Raw genomic sequence first — 16095 nt, forward strand, 5'->3', positions numbered from 1 at the left:
CTGCCTTTTCATGGCTCTTCATTATACAGTGCACTTTTTGCTGGCACATTGGGGTGGCTACCTATGGACCCATCCTCAGAGATGCTCAGTGGAAATCTGTTTGACAAACAAATGAGGTGATTCTTCCTCCTTCTCTTATATCCTCATGGTTTGGTTTGGTTTGCTTTATTTTTAACAACAAATGGACTGGAGGGAAAGATGATGCTCCAGTTGGTAGAGCCTTCCTGTACTGTCACCAGCTTCCCCCTAGAACGTCTTTGATAAATGAACCTCGGTGCCAGTTGCCTACTGTCCTGCTGGGATCACTGACCTGACCACACTCTTCCTTTAGGAATGAGAACAAAAGCAAGATTTAAGGGAAGTTGCCAGACTCGAATTTCTTCCCACATTTTACCCATAGCTCTTAAACATACGTGGGGCATGCTGTCGGTCATGAACCCTATGGGCCTGTCCTTGGCTGCAAAGCTCCCTACAGGAGGAATTTTCCCACTGCTAATCTTTTTGGCAAGGAACATAGCCTTGCTCAATGCAATTGTTATTTTTATCCATCACTAAATGCTCTGCAGTTCAAGCTGGGTGGTCTTTAAGACGTCGTACGCAATTAATGTGGGCTGAGTTGGGGAGTGGAGAGGTACTATCAGGGAGGAACGTGCAAATGTGGGACCAGCCAAATTCCTCTAACGCTGCTGGGACAGCGGTGATGGCTGATGGTGAGCTGAAGCTGCTCCTTGCATGGTTCAGCAGAGGGGCTGTCTTGTTCAGAGGTCTGTATCTAACTGCTGTCCCTCTCTTTGAGAAGAGCTATGTGGAGCTGTCAGTCCTGGCAGGATTGCATCAGGTCAACAAATCTTACTGGACTGGTCTTGTCAGAAATGGGGCTGACAGCTTTGTCCTCAAAAAGCCCATCTGAGGAGTGCTGACTAAACCCATCTGTCATGGGTAGAGCTGACCAAAGAGGACTTCTGAACCTGAGGCAAACTAAGGGAAGGCCGAAGGGGTTGACTTCAGAGCATGATCTCCGATGCAAATAACACCATATCTTGCTGAGAGCCCACCATGGCTCATCCTTCACTGCTGGGCAAAGCCAGAGGGAGATCTCCTGGCCCTCTGGTCCCCAAGGGTGGCTCTTTTGCCTGCAGTGGGGTTGTGTGTGGCCAGATGAAAAGTGACCCCATGGTCTGGTGACCAGTGGGAAGGGTCAGCAAGCAATGGCATTGCTGGAAGGAGTTTGGGAGCCTTCTCTAGCAGAGAGCCTAGAGCTGTCATCCGTGGGACACACTTTGAGGACTTCCACTTCCCTAGGCATTTCTTTAAAAGAGAATTGAGAGGGAGATGGGGTGTAAATTATCTCAGCAAGGGATTGCTATTTTTTCCATTTTTTTCCCTGCTACTGAAAGCATCTTACAAACAACTGATTAAGTTTTGCATCATCCCATGGCAGCTGTAAATGGTAATAGATCATTGCTTTATTTCCCTCTTCATTTCTTCAGTCTGGAAATCTCAGCTAGTCAGCAATGAATCGGGAGATGCCGGCAGTTAATGAAACATGTAATTGAAAAAGAAGGGAAAAATAAAATCTTCATATGCGTGAAAAGTTACGGAAATCCCCATACACTGAGAAATAGATTGGGACAGGTTGGAAAAATCACTCCGGTTGTTTGGTGGTGTCTCGTGGACGGATGCAGCAGCTATCACCGGCTTGGCCCAAGAGCTGTAGGCAGCACTAGCCCATCTGTTGGTGGTGTGATCTTGGGGGTGTTGCCTTGTCTAAAGTGGGACAGCCCACCCCACTGATGTGCTGGAGCTCTACTTGATTGAGTTGCACATCCCATCTTGGGATGAAGGCTAGTTGGATGTGACATCAGAATTTAAGCTGGGCTGATTAGATCCTGCCTGGTCTTAGACTTGGTCCTTAATTTCTTTCCCATGAGCTTCTCTTGGGAAGCTCTGTTACCCTTTAAAGAAAAACAGCAGTTTGTTAAGGGAATGGCTGGCATGCATCCAGGGCACCATCTTCAGCATGCTGTGGGCTACTGTGCACCACCAGAACAGCAATGGCCTCCTCTGCCCTTCTTCATGGATGGAGAGGGCTTGTGCATGTGTCCCATCTCTGGGTGATCTCCCTGTCCAGCAGACAGTGCTAGGACGTTCAACAGCTGCTGTCGTTTTGGGACAGGGGGTCTGCAAGTTGGATGTTTGCCCATCGTTGGATGGAGACCACCAGCTCGTTTGCTCTGGAGCAATGAGCTGTGAGAGGCTTACAGCCATCTGAGGTTCCACAAGGCAGTACTTATCTTTAGAGGGATCCAATTCACTCCCCTTCCTCCATCCGCAACCTCTGCCTTTTTGGTTTAAACCATTGTACTGCAGGAAAGGCCAAAGGCTGCAGCGTGAGCAGGCGTGCAAATATCTGGATCGCCACAGGGCAAGAAGCTTAGAAGGACGAGGTGACCCCAGGAGAGGCATGGCAATTCAGCTGTTTTTGATTAAGTTGGAGTTTTTTTTCAGTTTTTCATGCAGAAAAAGTATTGTTCTAAATAACATTTTTTCCCTTATTTTCCTTCCATCTCCCATATAATTTTCCATCTCCCCACCAGAAAAAGGGGAAGGGGGATTTGTGAGACAAGCAAAATAATTTTGCTTTTGGTTTCATTTCATTCTTTAAAAACTGGTTTGTTTTCTTAGCAGAAAATGAGAGAAAATTAGTGTGGAAGAGGAAAATATTCTTCTTCCTCAGCTGCAGGGATGCTGCATGGCAAAATACTTTTGACAGAGAACTGCTGGGGACTGAAGGGTTGCCAAACCCATCCTTTTAGTGAAACTGAAGTCCCTGCCACGTCCCCTCCCTGAATGTCCCTGTGTGTCAGGAGCTGCCAGCACCGTGTGTAAAGTCTTCTGCAGGCAGAAGAGGAGGGGGTTAAACAGATTAGGGCTGTTTAATTTAGTGAGGAGCAGAGTAAGGGGTGCCTTGGTGGGGTTTATGAAACAGTGAGTGGTGCAGAGAAGGTCAAGAAACAACTGCTATTTACCAGCTCATATATTTTACAGGACACTTGATTCTACTTAAAGGGAGGGGTGGAATATTAAATAATATTTATATTCATATATAGTAATATATAATATTAAATCAAATGTTTAAAGTAGGAAAAAAAGATAGTTTGCAAGTATGTGTCAGTGCTCCAGCTGCTCTTGAGTGATGATGTTAGGATGGATAGTGCCCAGGCCTTGGTAGTAGCAGCACTTCTCCATGGTCCTCAAGGGGATGCAGGATGGGCTTCTGCCTGCCCCAGGATGCAGCTGAAATAGTTTCTGATGGATGTGGAAATTCAGCTTCTACTTGGCAAAATTTTCAAGATTTAAGCCTCTCCTAAGGCTGAGCTTCTAAAAGGCAGCTTAGATGTTTTGCATGCCAACCTGGTAGTGTCAGGACATGGTAAATGACTCATTGGAAAAAGGACTGGCTGGGATTGGGAGCGAGAACCAAGGGTGGCTGGGCACCGAGGGGCCAGTCCCGGGAAGGATCTGCCCCAGCTGGGGGGTACCTGAGGGCCCTGGCACACGAGATACAGTGGCATACAGCCCCCAGGTCAAAGGTAGCAGGGTGTTTGCTGTAAACCTGTCATCTGCTGGCTGTCAGGAGCTGAAGCGATGGTTAGCTCTATAGGTTATGTAGCATGATTTACTGTGTGGTGCTGATGTTTCAAAGAGACAAACGAGGTTAGGACAAACTGTGTTGCTGGATCAGAAGTAACTCCGGGGTTCCCCGGACACTTACAAGCTGCACTGATTTACCCCACTGAAGAGCTAGCCAAAAACATTTGCTCCGTTGGGATGTTTTGTGAAAGCAGATTTGTCTCTGTTGCAGCAGAGTGGTGATCAGGTTATTGTGGATAGTGTAGGGGCTGCCAGCGTGGCGAGAGTCCTGCAGCTCCAGGATGGAGCTGGGACCCCCACGGGCTCCTCTCGGAGGGAATGAAGGCAGAGAGGCTTCCCAGGCTGGGTCTCCCTGCTTTGGATGCAGGAGCCGGCGTGTGGTGCCTTGCTCTGCTAATGATGCTGCTTTAACCCCTTCCCATTTCCCTGCTGACACTGGGGACCCTCTGCCATGCTCTTGGCTTTGTTTTGATCTTCAGAAATAACAAAAGAAAACTAACTGATGCTTCACGTTCCCCTTGGTCCAAAAATGCTTGTTAGATTGGGGATGAGAGATGGGTTTTCTCCAGCCCGTCTCAAATGCCCGTGCACCAAAGCTTGCAAAGACTTTGCTGGTTGGTGCTCTAAGATTCATATCTAATGAGCACTCCCTGGGGAGGCATATTTCAAATGCATAACCAGGAGCTTCTTGAAAGGGGTTGTTTGGGTGGTGGGTTGCAGCAGCAGGGCTGGGAGAGGAGCACAGGGAGGAAGGATCGGGTGGAGGGGGTGGGAACTGGTCAAGGAGGGCAAGCCACCATGCCGTGCCATCCCATGTCTCTGCCACATTGCTGCCACGCCATCACTGCCTGTCACAGCACCATGCTGGCATTGGTGCATTTTTCCCCCTGGGAAATCACCATCTCTGCCGAATCAGGTGTTTTATAGATTATTCAGGCTTAATGTGAAGCTGTGTAAAACCAGGCTGGGGTAAGAGGGCCAGGGCCACTCTCCAAAAGGACACATGTGGCCACGCTTGGAGCTTGAAGACCACAGGGAGGGTCTGGCTGATGCAGCCCTTGGGCAAGAAAATAAGCTGTAGGGAGAAACTTTATCCTGCAAGGTGGGACTTCAAGAGCAATTGGTCCCCTCTGCCTTGCTGTTTCAAGAGGCATCTCTCAGTTCAGTCATTTTCATGCTAGGGCAAAAATTAAAAAAAGGGATAGGGAAGATTTGGTGGCTTCTCTGCGGCTCCTGATGTGAAATCTCTCCCTCTTGCCCCTTCCTTCCCCAGTATGGCTGGCAACTGCTGGCCTGGCAAGAAAGGATCTACTCATGGTCACTGTGCTGCTGTCATTCCCTCAAATACAAGTGACAACAAAGCATCTCCCAGAGCCTTGAATGAGCAGGAACACTTTGCAGGGAGGAGCCAGCTGGGGAGAGCACCTCAGCCATGAGCCAGCCCCCTCCAGGCAGTTGCATCCCACATCAACCCTGGACACCCAGCAAAGCATGAGCCTTAATATGATGATAAACACACAACTGAGATTGTTTCTTTTATGGAGAAACACTAAAGGACCATTCCCAAAGCCACAGCGAATGGGATTGCCCACGGGTTTTAGATAAGCTGTGAGAAAGGGCATCCCTCTTCCACAGGACTGGGATGCTCAGACCGCATTCCTCTCCTTAGAAAGGGCAAGGCAGCAGCAACATCAAAGGTTTGGGGTGTATATTTTTCAAGTGTAGGACAGCTGCAAAAGCTTAAGCCAGGAAAGCTCATCACAAAGTTGGGGAGCTGCGCTCTCCTGTTCTGCTGCCCAGCTGGGAGCTCGCTGAGCTCGCTCTGCCTCCCCAGCAGCTTGCAATGGAAGTGGTACCTTGCTCTTAAAGGGAGTCATGGTTTATGTCAGAGAAATTCATTGCCCTATGCATGGAAAAATGATCATGTCGCCAGAAATTTTGGATATACTTTAATGTTTTTTCATCAGTGTTGTGCTCAGTCTCGTTAAGAGAGGTTTCAATCTCTGGGTATAAAAGCATCCCCTTTGCCAGCTGCGCATCAGGACTTAATTGCTGTGATGTGTCAGTGCATGTATTTAAGGCTGGATGTAAACAAGGCTGTGGTATACAAATGGTTACTGCCCAGAGGGAAAGGTCTGAAGGCAAACACTGTGCACAGTCCCATCAGGGAATTATACTGAGCTCTGATCCCCTGCTAAAATATGAATGGATGCTGTGTACAAGCCTTGCTGTGTTTCCAGTCCCTCCTGCTCCTGGTTCTCCCGTGTGCAGCCAGCCTTGTGTGTGCTGCCCTTGACTTTGTATTGTCAGATTAGACTGATCTGATTATCTCTGTAAGGAAGATTTATTCCTTCACCAGCTCAGTGCTGATGGCTCGCCTTCATTTCACTTTCTGTAGGGGGTTTGTCATGCCTCACTGCAGTTTCAGCCCTGAAAACTGGGGCCAGGTTTGCCTGTGCTATGCTCAGAAGGAGGAAGGATTTGGTTGACCGTCTCTGAGCAGATTTCATCGGCCTATGGGGGTGATGGCTGCAAATTGTTACGGGTCGGTGATGGAGAGCTGAGAGATGCGGTTTGCAGAAGTACAAAACTGACTTGCTTTTTCACCACTTTGGTACGAAAGAAAAATCATATGTATGTGTAAACTGCAACAAGTCAGTAGTGCTAAGACCATTCAGGTCAAAAAACTGAGCATGGTATAGCCTGTCATATAATATCTTCTTACGAAAGCCAAGCATAAATCATTTTGATGAAAGTATTTTAACCACCTGGTCCTGTCATTCCCATAGTGCAGTTAAACTAATACTGGAAGTAAATAGTTCAGCCGCATTTCGTCTCCATCTATCAGAAAGCTCTGCTCTCTCCCTCTTCCCCACTGAGTTTTGTCAGGAGCAGATGTAAAACAACAGGTTTGTCCGTGCTGACTGACCAGCGATTGATTGATCATAGAATCATAGATTCTGTGTTTGGGTACAACATGTTTCACAGCGATTTCTCTTTTTCCTACTTTATTACCTAGAAAAGCTTACCTTTGCTCAGAGGATGGACAGCCTGCTTGCTTTTCAGGTTAAAAAAGAACCAAAAAAGGTCACACATGGCAGTGACAAATGTGCTTTTCTCTAGATCAGTTGATCACCAAAAAGCACCAGGGATAAACCTTTCCTATGGAAGCCCAAAATTCTTCCCTCTGGTCATAAATACACAGAGCCAAGCTTAGTCCTCTCAACAGTGCCCAGGACCTACTCTAGATCATGGGGTAAATGTTGGCTTTTGGTGGCTCCATCATCAGTATCCATCCATTTTCAATATTAAAATATTAAATTGGAAGAAAATGTATGTTCATTCTTATAGTGACTCATGTTTTGTTTAAAAACAAGGAGCATGTGCAAAATGGTATTTGTTATGGTGAAACTTTAAAAAAAAAAAAAAAAAAAAGAAGAAAGAAATATAACCGAGCCTTTGAAACCTCAAAAAAGTCGTGGGATTGTTTTTGGCAGGAAATGAAAAAATTTCCTTTTCCTTGATATTCTTCTATTTTCTTTTTTTTTTTTTTTTTTTTATTTTTCCGAAGACAATGTAATTTCCTGACTATCCCTAATCTGAGCTGTATAATCAAAAGGAAAGGAAGACAAACTGGGATAGCTCCTTCCTGTAAGGAAATGATTTCCAATCTTTATTTGAATGTACTATAGCTTTGTATGCCTTATCCTTCAGATTTAGCTAGAAGTATTATTTGGCAAAGGTCCTGTTGAAGAGAGAGGGGCTGAGGATGGAGGAAGGAGAGGTAATAGGGTTATATGCAGACATCCCAAAGCTGGAGAGAAGGCTCTGAAGTAAATTTTCCTTTGTTTTAATGCACTTTTATGTAATTGAAATAGTGCTTTAGGTTTATTTTTTGAGATCATACCCTGGCTTGTGTATTTGGGAGTATGGTACTCAGAGCAATTGCTCTCATTATCTGATTAATATGGTTGGCTCTTCCCTTCCAGGCAAAATTATGGGAGTAATTAAAACTTGCTCAGTTTGCAAATGGGAAACGTTTTGCAGCTTGCAAAACAGGCGGGAACATTAACAGCAGTTACTGGAAGGAGAGCCAAGCAAATGAAGGAAATGTTTGCCTCCAAAACCATCTTTCCAAAAGGATGCAAAACTTTGTGCTTGAGCTAGCCTCCAGGAAAGCTATGGAAAGCTGCCATGGTGTAGTTTGGTTGGGAATTAGGTTTCGGAAAGGATTTGGGTTCAAGCTTGTAACTTCATTGAAAAATGGTCCTAGACTTGACGCTGACAGATTTTGCTAGCAGTACTCATGCTTCTTGGCTCAAGCTAAGATGTGAAGCCATTTTGCAAGCAGGAAAACATTGGAAGATCTGTCACTTGCATGAGTTTTTCAGCCACATCTGAAACGATATTATGAAACTGGTCTGATTTGGGTTCCCACATCAAAATGGGAGTCAGCTGATCCAGATTCAGGGTGCTTCATCCAAACTGCAGCTCAGTTATTAAGAGGGTTGGATTTGTAGCTCTAGTTTCAATTCACTTATAATGGGAAAATGACTTTTATTTTGGATGGTCCCCAGGAATTTCTCTATCTTGCAAACCACCGATATCCAGATTTGTGCATAGCGTAGAGCAGGGGGGGAAACCTGACATCTTTTCAACTCCTATGTACGTTCTGCATAATCCAATTGCTTCTGCTTTCAGCCGAGTCAAATTTACTGCTAGAGAAAAGTGGAAAAAGTTGCATGTGTTCTTTGGAAATGCAAAGAAATTTGCATATGAACAAAGCCCATCTCTTATGGACTCCCAAAGCAGCCCTCCACTCCCAACCAGAGGGTCCACACCACCCTGCAAACACACCCATCCTAGGGTGTAAGGACCGTTTATTCAAACCCTGGTTCTCATTATCATTTTTAGCCACAGAAATTTCCTCCTGCTGCAAGAGTTATGGCCTGATCTAAAGAAAACAAAATGTAATACGTAACTTCTTAGTGACATGTTTTTTCAGTCATTTAATTGGTGTTCTGTAGTATAAAGAAGAGCAAACACTCAGGAAATGTTTGCTTTAACGCTCTTGTGGAACCATGCTCCTGTCCCTGGAAAAAGCCAGCAGCAATTAATACATGTTGCTCGCTTATGAGTGTGAGCAGGCTTATTTAAACAGCATGTTCAATATTGGTAGATGCTGCAGAAATAGAGTATTTCAGACTAGACTGATTTGACTTCTAAAACTTCAAGAAAATGTTGAAAGCTATTCTGGGGTTTTCTGGGGGAAAATACAGTCTTTGAGCATGTATTGGGATTTTTTCTTTTCTTTATTCCTACAACAAATAGCAGCTTCTAATGCAAATACTCGAGATTCATTGGTATTTATCGCTGCCTTATTGAAAGATCATTTTCAGGTCCTTTAAAAAAAGCAGGGAAAAAAAGGTTTCTGGTTTAAATCAGGGCCTCACAGTGGCAGCTTTTCACAGGAAGATGTGACAATCTTTTTCCAGCAGAGAAAAGGAAGTCAGTTATCAGTCCTAAGCCCTTTTGCTCCAATATGTGAGCAGGATTCTCCCAAAAAAGCAGATGACAGGTAAGCCTGCATCCTCACTGATGTGAATTCCTGACCTAGTTTCCATAGCAGACTAGCTCAGGAGCATGAAAGAGCTGCCACGGATGGAGAAAATGCCTTGCAGGCAGGCTGGCCCTTCAGTGCATGTGAACATAAGACAAGCGTCGCCATGTCACAGAAAGTTGCTGGGTGCATGGCAAACTAGCCTGTTCAGACCTGGTCCTCCAGGGATCTTGCCCCAAGATGCTGCTGCACAGATCAAGGACGGGTTGATGAATAAAAAGCCCAGCTAATGTGATAGACAGGGAAGAAAGTCTTGCAGTCACTGGCTCTGGAAGGAAGTAGGTGGTGTCTTTTAATATTTTCCACCAATTCCACTACTTTTTTTAATTTTCCAACTGCCAGCCCCCCTTCTACTCTCTGCGCATCCTCTTTCCCACGTGAGAGTCTCAGTATACACCAGTTTGTCCCCTGTGCTTGCAAAGAGCTGGCACATCTGTCCACCCACCCCATTTTGGGTTTGGAAAACAGGAGATTGGTGAGATACCTGCCCTCACAAAGGGCAGCAGCTGGGCTGTGGCATCCCCATCCCACCAGAAAATATCTCCCAGGGTAGCAGGCACCCAGTGTATTCTGTTGCATGGCAGTGGGGAAACAGGTTCTCATGCTGATGTTTTTCGCTGTTCCCAAAGCCTGGGGTGAGGATTCATGGCATCCATAGGAGCTGCTCCCTCCACGGGAAGGGCTGTGAGCCTCCTTCAAGCCATGGCGTGTGGAGAACTGGGGGATGAGATGAAATGCTTTTGGTAGTGCGAGTGTAAATAGCTCCTGAGTCAGCTGCCCTGGGGGCTGGAGGCTGCTCCATCACTTGAGATCACTTGGCTCAGTGCTTGATGTGCTCTTCCAAACATAATTGCTAGCTCAGGGCCAGTTTATTGGGTTTTGATGCGTGCATTTGCATGGCAGGGAGGATTCATTGTCTCTGCTGCAGAGGTCACTGGATGGGCTTATGCAGAATGTCTCCTGAGGATGAGGGTTCAGAAAGGCGCAGGGGCATCAGACACCTATCTCCAACATGAAAGCGAAAAGGGAAAGAAGTGCTTTATCCTGCTTCCACTCCCCCCCTCCACTGCCACAAAATTCCAGTTTACAGAAATATGTGGATCCCTTTCGGCCTTGTGATGAACAAATCTACAGTCTCGCCAAGTGAAAATACTCCTTCAAGTGCCCATTTTGTGTTCCAGTTTATCCCATCCAAGTGTATTTCAGTCCCAGCAGTGATCTCTCTTCTGACAAGGATTTAATATTAGGAGGCTGTTGGCCCTAATTCAGCAAAGCACCACGTCATCAGCAGTGCTCGCACATTCATGGCTTCCTCCCTTCTTAATATCGTATTGGGCATGGGTTCCTTGGGAAATGAATGTTTGGAGCGAGGAGACAAGTTGGTTTTGTTCCTGTTTATTTTGTTTGCTGTCCAAATTACTAATAGGTTAAAGATGTCCTGCTGATTAGCCATAACATCCCAGCAGCATTATTTGTTCTGTCACAGTCAAGATTGGGGTCCTGGGGTCCTAAGGAAAGAAGACACAGACTCTGTCGTGGAGATGGAGAAAGGAGAAGCTTCTGGTCTTAAGAAAAGGGGTGTCAGCATTAAAGTGGCCTTAAAAAATGGACTTGCAGCTGGTGGTGTGGATTTCCCCAGCTGATGAGAGCAAGATGGTTGAAAAGCAAATACGGGGAAAATTATAAGTGAATTGGAGCTCTTGAGTTAAAGAAGGAGGTGCATAAATGCTGATGGTGTTTTTGAAACTAGGTGGAAGCATCTCCAGACACCCCCTTTCCACGGGAGTGTAGTAGGGCAAACTTTGCTGGCCAAAAAGTGGCACCAGCTCTGCTTTTTGGGTGTCAGGGCATGGGCTGGTGGATCTGACTGGATGGCAAAGTGTTTATCTTGCCCATCTCTAGGACCTGTGCTCTGTGGAGGGATGCGGACTAGAAAGTCTACATAAACCTATCCAGCACTTCACATCAGTCCTTCTGCTTTCTGTCCCAGGTTCTTCCCTGCCAAACTCGGGGGTATTTGGAGTTCCTCTCTGCTGCCCAGCCTCTTGCCATCCGGCAGCACGATAGGAATAGCAGCCTTGCTTCAAAATAAATCAGTGCGGCCCAGTGGTCCACATCTGGCCAACTGGGCTCTGCAAGCTTCAGAAAAGTAAATATTGAAAGCTTTCTTGCTCAATATCTATCTCTCTATATATATTTACACATATATATAAAATAGATGTGTATGTATATATGTAATATATCTATAAAAGAAGCTTGTCTAGAGCCACAGCATGCAGCTTTTCGCTGTCAGCAGGCTTTCCATGAGGCTGGGCTTACACATGGGGACCAGATGTGGCCATCCAAGAAGGCCTGTTCGCTTCTATACCCTCTCTTTTTTCTTCCATCCTACTTAAGTACAGCATGAGACATATGGGACAACCATCCATCTGAGGCTAAGCGGAAACCAAGAGTGATTGCTTACAATGCCATAAATAGCTAAATACCCATTTTCAATAGTAAACAGGGATATGTGAATTAAGAACGAACTCTCCAAGCAGTTTGTAGACATTCCAGTTTCTTGTTTTAATATCTTCATGTGGCTTTTCCCCCCTTCTTCACTTCTCTTGGTGGGAGGTGACACGTTTAACAATGCTTCCCATGAGCGAGAGGCCCATTCTGGTTATCTACAGCAGAATTAAAAAAAAAAGGGGGGGGGGGCTAGGACTCTTCAAGAGGAGCCTAGCAGAACCTCAGAGACCTCGAGCGTCTTGGGAGCCGTATATTCAGTTCTTTGAGGGGACCCTGAAAAATCCCATCCACACGATATTGGCAGTCGATGCAAGGATTGGGGGATGCGTTGCCAGCTTAGAGCCTTTGTATGAACTTTCAAAGCTTTCATGAGCTGTCTCAGCCAGCCACCCTTCTTCTTGACAGCAACGAAAGCTGTCCAGAAAGTCGAATTCCTGTCACACGGAATGAAATTTTCTGATGTTTTTCTATTTGCTTTTGTTTCAGATCAGGAAGAAAAGTCAAAGTTTTTTCACTGAGTGGAAGTTCTTGTGAAAAATAGAGTCAGAAACATGGGAGCAACCTTATTGAAGTGGACAATTTAGTTTCAGTCTAAATGCCAGGTAAAGTGATACAAAACGCGCACGTCAGAATGAAAGAAAAGGGTAGAATAACCAAGATGAAAAAGCTGAAATGAAGCTCTTGGTTTCAAACTTCTATGTTTCTGAGGTTTTGCTGTCCAACTCCTTCAAAATCAAAATTCTCCCACAAGTCAAATGATTTTGGATGAATCAGAATTTACTGTTGAAAAATTGCTCTGGGAATTTCAGCAGTTTGCCCCAAACAAAGTTTGCTGTCACATCTGTTCTCCTTTTTATAGCGCAGAGTTGATAACCACATGCAAAACTTGGGATCAAGCTTTGAGGTTGGCCCTGCTTTGAGCAAGAGGTTGGACTAGAGACCTCCCGAGGTCCCTTCTGACCGCGGTGAGGCCCACAGTCTTTACCATGGAAAAGAGTAACTTTGCTAAGAGATAATGGGGGAGGAAGAAGTGGGGGAGAGAGGGGGAAGCAAGAGGGGAGGAGAAAAGCAAGATAGCAGAAGAATAACAGAGGTAGAGGAATGTGCTTCTCAAAGCCATGCCTAGAGGGGAAAAAGCAAGAAGAGTACTTGTACCTTTCCAGGTTGCAAATTTAAAATTCCTTCCCTGCTTTTCTTCTAAAATATCTCCAAAGTAATCTCCTTCAAGCACCCTACAGACCTGATCTCAGTTCAGTGGTGGAGCAGGGATTTTCCCAGGTGCATGAAGCATCTCTGGGAAGGTGACATCTCCAGTTGCGGGGAGCATCCATTAATGGGGAAGGCACAGGAGAGTTGGCTAGTTAAGCAATAGGCAAGTGTATTTAATTTTACCCACTTTGCTTCGTAGAAAGCCAAGAAAATGGCAAGCAGAAATACCAAATCATATGGCAGGAGCCATTGCATGAAGCGAGAGGGAGGAGCAGTGCTAGGCACTGAGGCTCAGCACCCCATGGCAGAGGGAGCACTCAACAGATCAAGAGGTTTAGTAAGGTAAGAAGGGGCATTTTGATTATCGGGTACTGACTTTCTCTTCAAGTCTAGGAGCTGCAAAAAGTCATTTAGTAATTCTTGCTTGTGCTGGTAACTGTGCTGCTCTTCCTTGAATTTTGTCTGTTAAGGAAGTTGGAGCCTACAGCCACACTGACTTGAAGGGACAGTGACGTAGGAGGGACGATGTGACTAGTTCAGCTGCAGCACCTGAACGCCTGGTGTATTTTGGCTAAGTAGTTTTGGTACTAAAACAGTACGAGGTCAACAGCATGAGACCGGCTGCAGAGAGCTGTCTCTGAGTTTGGATGTTTGGTGTCGTAATTCCAACAGTGCTCAGTATTGGCTCAGCTCCGCTTTATTCAAAGTCAGCGGGAAGCGCTGACGGCAAGCCAGCACGGCTCTTACAATCCCTTTCTCTCACTAATTACTTCTGGCTGCCATGGAAGCCCAAAGGACTTCAAAGGGATGACACTGGATTTGCACGAGGCTGTCTCTCTGGATCTTCCATCCCAGTTTCTCAGCCCATGGTGGTCCATAAGGCTTCAGAAGGGGACTCACTAAACAACTGCAGAAAACATTAAAATATATTATGCGTTCCCACAACTGCACATTCCCACACAAAGGCAAGGAAAATGGAGAGAAATCAAAGCGCTAAATGAACAATTGAAATACAGCTTTTTTTCTCTTTTTGGCTGTAAATGAAAAAAGCATGTGCACAAGATGGAGTTGAGTTCTCCAAAAGGTGAAATGGTTCTTAAATAAAATGTGCAGAAGCACATACTCTGCCCCGCATTGAGCACTATGGGATGCTGCAGCGGTGGTCCAAGGCCCTGGGCACAATCCTTCAGGGCAAGTCCAAGCTTGAGCCCTTAGTCTCACTGATTAAAAACACACTCTTGGTGCTTTTAACATCTTGTTCTTAACTAGCTGCACATCTTCCCTCAAGCCAAACCCTGCATAAACCTTTCTGGATATGTCTTAGGACTATGTAGCCCTCCTGCCTGTCTGCTAATGCAAGACCAAAGATAGACCGATCCAAGTGGATCTATTTTGTTTCCTAAAATTATTAATAAGTCTTCAAGGAGCTTCATACACCTCACACCTAAGCAATTGCATCCCTGACACTTTGCCACTCTGTTCTTGGGGACCAAATTTTGAAGCAAAATATTGATGCACTGACTTTGCTGCAGTGATACTGCTTTCCCTTGTGTGGGAATGTGCCCCACTTCTCTACAAGGGAGCAGAGAAACCCCGTGGTGAAGCAATCTGTAACATCCATAGTCATGGAAGGACACCCACCAAATCAGTGCAATCCTTCCCCATCTCTTAGCGGCTGGGTCAAAGAGGAGAAGCTCTGGTCCAGGCTGAGTAGAAAAAGCACTTTTTGGTATTGGTGGAGGTTTGAAGGAGATGCTTGTGCCAGGGACAATGATGCCATCTCAGGTGGACAGGGGAAGGTAGACTGGGAAGTGATGCTCTCCACGTCCTGTGGAGGGGCAGCAAAACATGGCACTGAATGTAGCAATTGTATTGGAGGCTTTTTTTCTCTTTTACAGAGTGTTGCCCACCTTCTCAGGCCCTTTTGGTTTGGAAAAGTGGTATAATCAGATATCTGTAATAAAGGCTGTTGGAGACATCTCCAGCACCACTGCATATCCTAAAAGAAAAGGAGGCATGGATTTTTTTTTTTTTCACTAGAACTAATCAACCCATGGCTTTTCTGGGCAGTTTCCTGCAGGGAGGAGCAAGGGGAGTCAGGGGTTGTTTATCCCCAGAGCCTCCATCAGCCCTGCTCCCAGCGGGGCACCTCCTTTGCCACATGGAGGTTCAGCCCTTGGGACACAGTGGTGGCCCTCAGCCCCGGAGGGTTTTCCAGGTGTGACACTTGAAAAACACATCCTAGGGCTGGATTAACCCTGTCCAATGTGGAGATGCTTTATAAGCAGTTTTCATAAAACAGGGAAGTTTTCTAACTAGTCAACGAGCTGATGGGACAGCTCTGGACAAAGCAAGCAAATAACATCATCAGACAAATTTAAGTGATTTTGGCCAGACTCTTCTCTGGGACAAAACCAGCTTGGCTCCGTTTGCTCCATTCCTGATTTTCACCCATTTCAATGAGGGGAGAAACAGAGGTTTCCACTAAATCATTAAGAAAGTGGTGATTTCAAAACAGCCACGCAGATCTGAATGGCTTTTAGTAACCTTCAGAGACTGGCAATTCAGTTGGTAAACCCACTTTATGATCTGTTATTACCTGTGCTCTGCTCAGAGGCAGCAAAACTCATTACAGGCGTAAATGGCCAGAGCGCTCCCGTGTACCCGTGCAGGCAACCTTTAGTGCTTTCCCTTTTCCGGCTTCTCAGCGATAAAAGTACATTACTGGCAAAAAATGAAAGCTGCGGAGTTAGCTGCCGGTTCGCTTAGCGGTCAGGCTTCTGTGCTTGAGGTTTTATTTCATTGCCGACGTCCCATGGATGACTGTAGAAAATGCACTTAGTTTTTAGGAAGTCAGCCAGTATGGTATACTTTCTGGTTTTTGTTTAACTGCACATTAAATGTTCGCCTTTGCCCTAAGTTTTATTAAGGAGAAATTAAAGAAAGCCTCATTAAGCCAGAAACATGGAAGGAAAACAGTCCATCCTGCTGGGTGAAAGAAACAGCCTCAGGATCAGCCCTATGACATTAGCCCAGTTCTCCAGACCTGGTATAATTATGAGCATCGCAGTCTGCAAAGGGCACGGGAACTGCAGACATTC

General features: G+C 45.7%; 1 long non-coding RNA gene across 1 annotated transcript in view; it reads left to right on the forward strand.

Moving 5' to 3' along the window:
- LOC148052278 (uncharacterized) overlaps window positions 1-16095 on the forward strand; it is a 94500-nt gene that overhangs the window by 53174 nt on the left and 25231 nt on the right. Inside the window, exons 7-8 of the long non-coding RNA XR_015699175.1 lie at window positions 12272-12387; window positions 13194-13336. This is a non-coding gene — a long non-coding RNA (uncharacterized LOC148052278). The remainder of the gene's footprint in view (window positions 1-12271; window positions 12388-13193; window positions 13337-16095) is intronic.

This window comes from Nipponia nippon, unplaced genomic scaffold (assembly GCF_047370975.1).
Source record: "Nipponia nippon isolate SJK-2023a ecotype South Korea unplaced genomic scaffold, ASM4737097v1 scaffold_5, whole genome shotgun sequence".
Lineage (NCBI taxonomy): Eukaryota > Metazoa > Chordata > Aves > Pelecaniformes > Threskiornithidae > Nipponia > Nipponia nippon.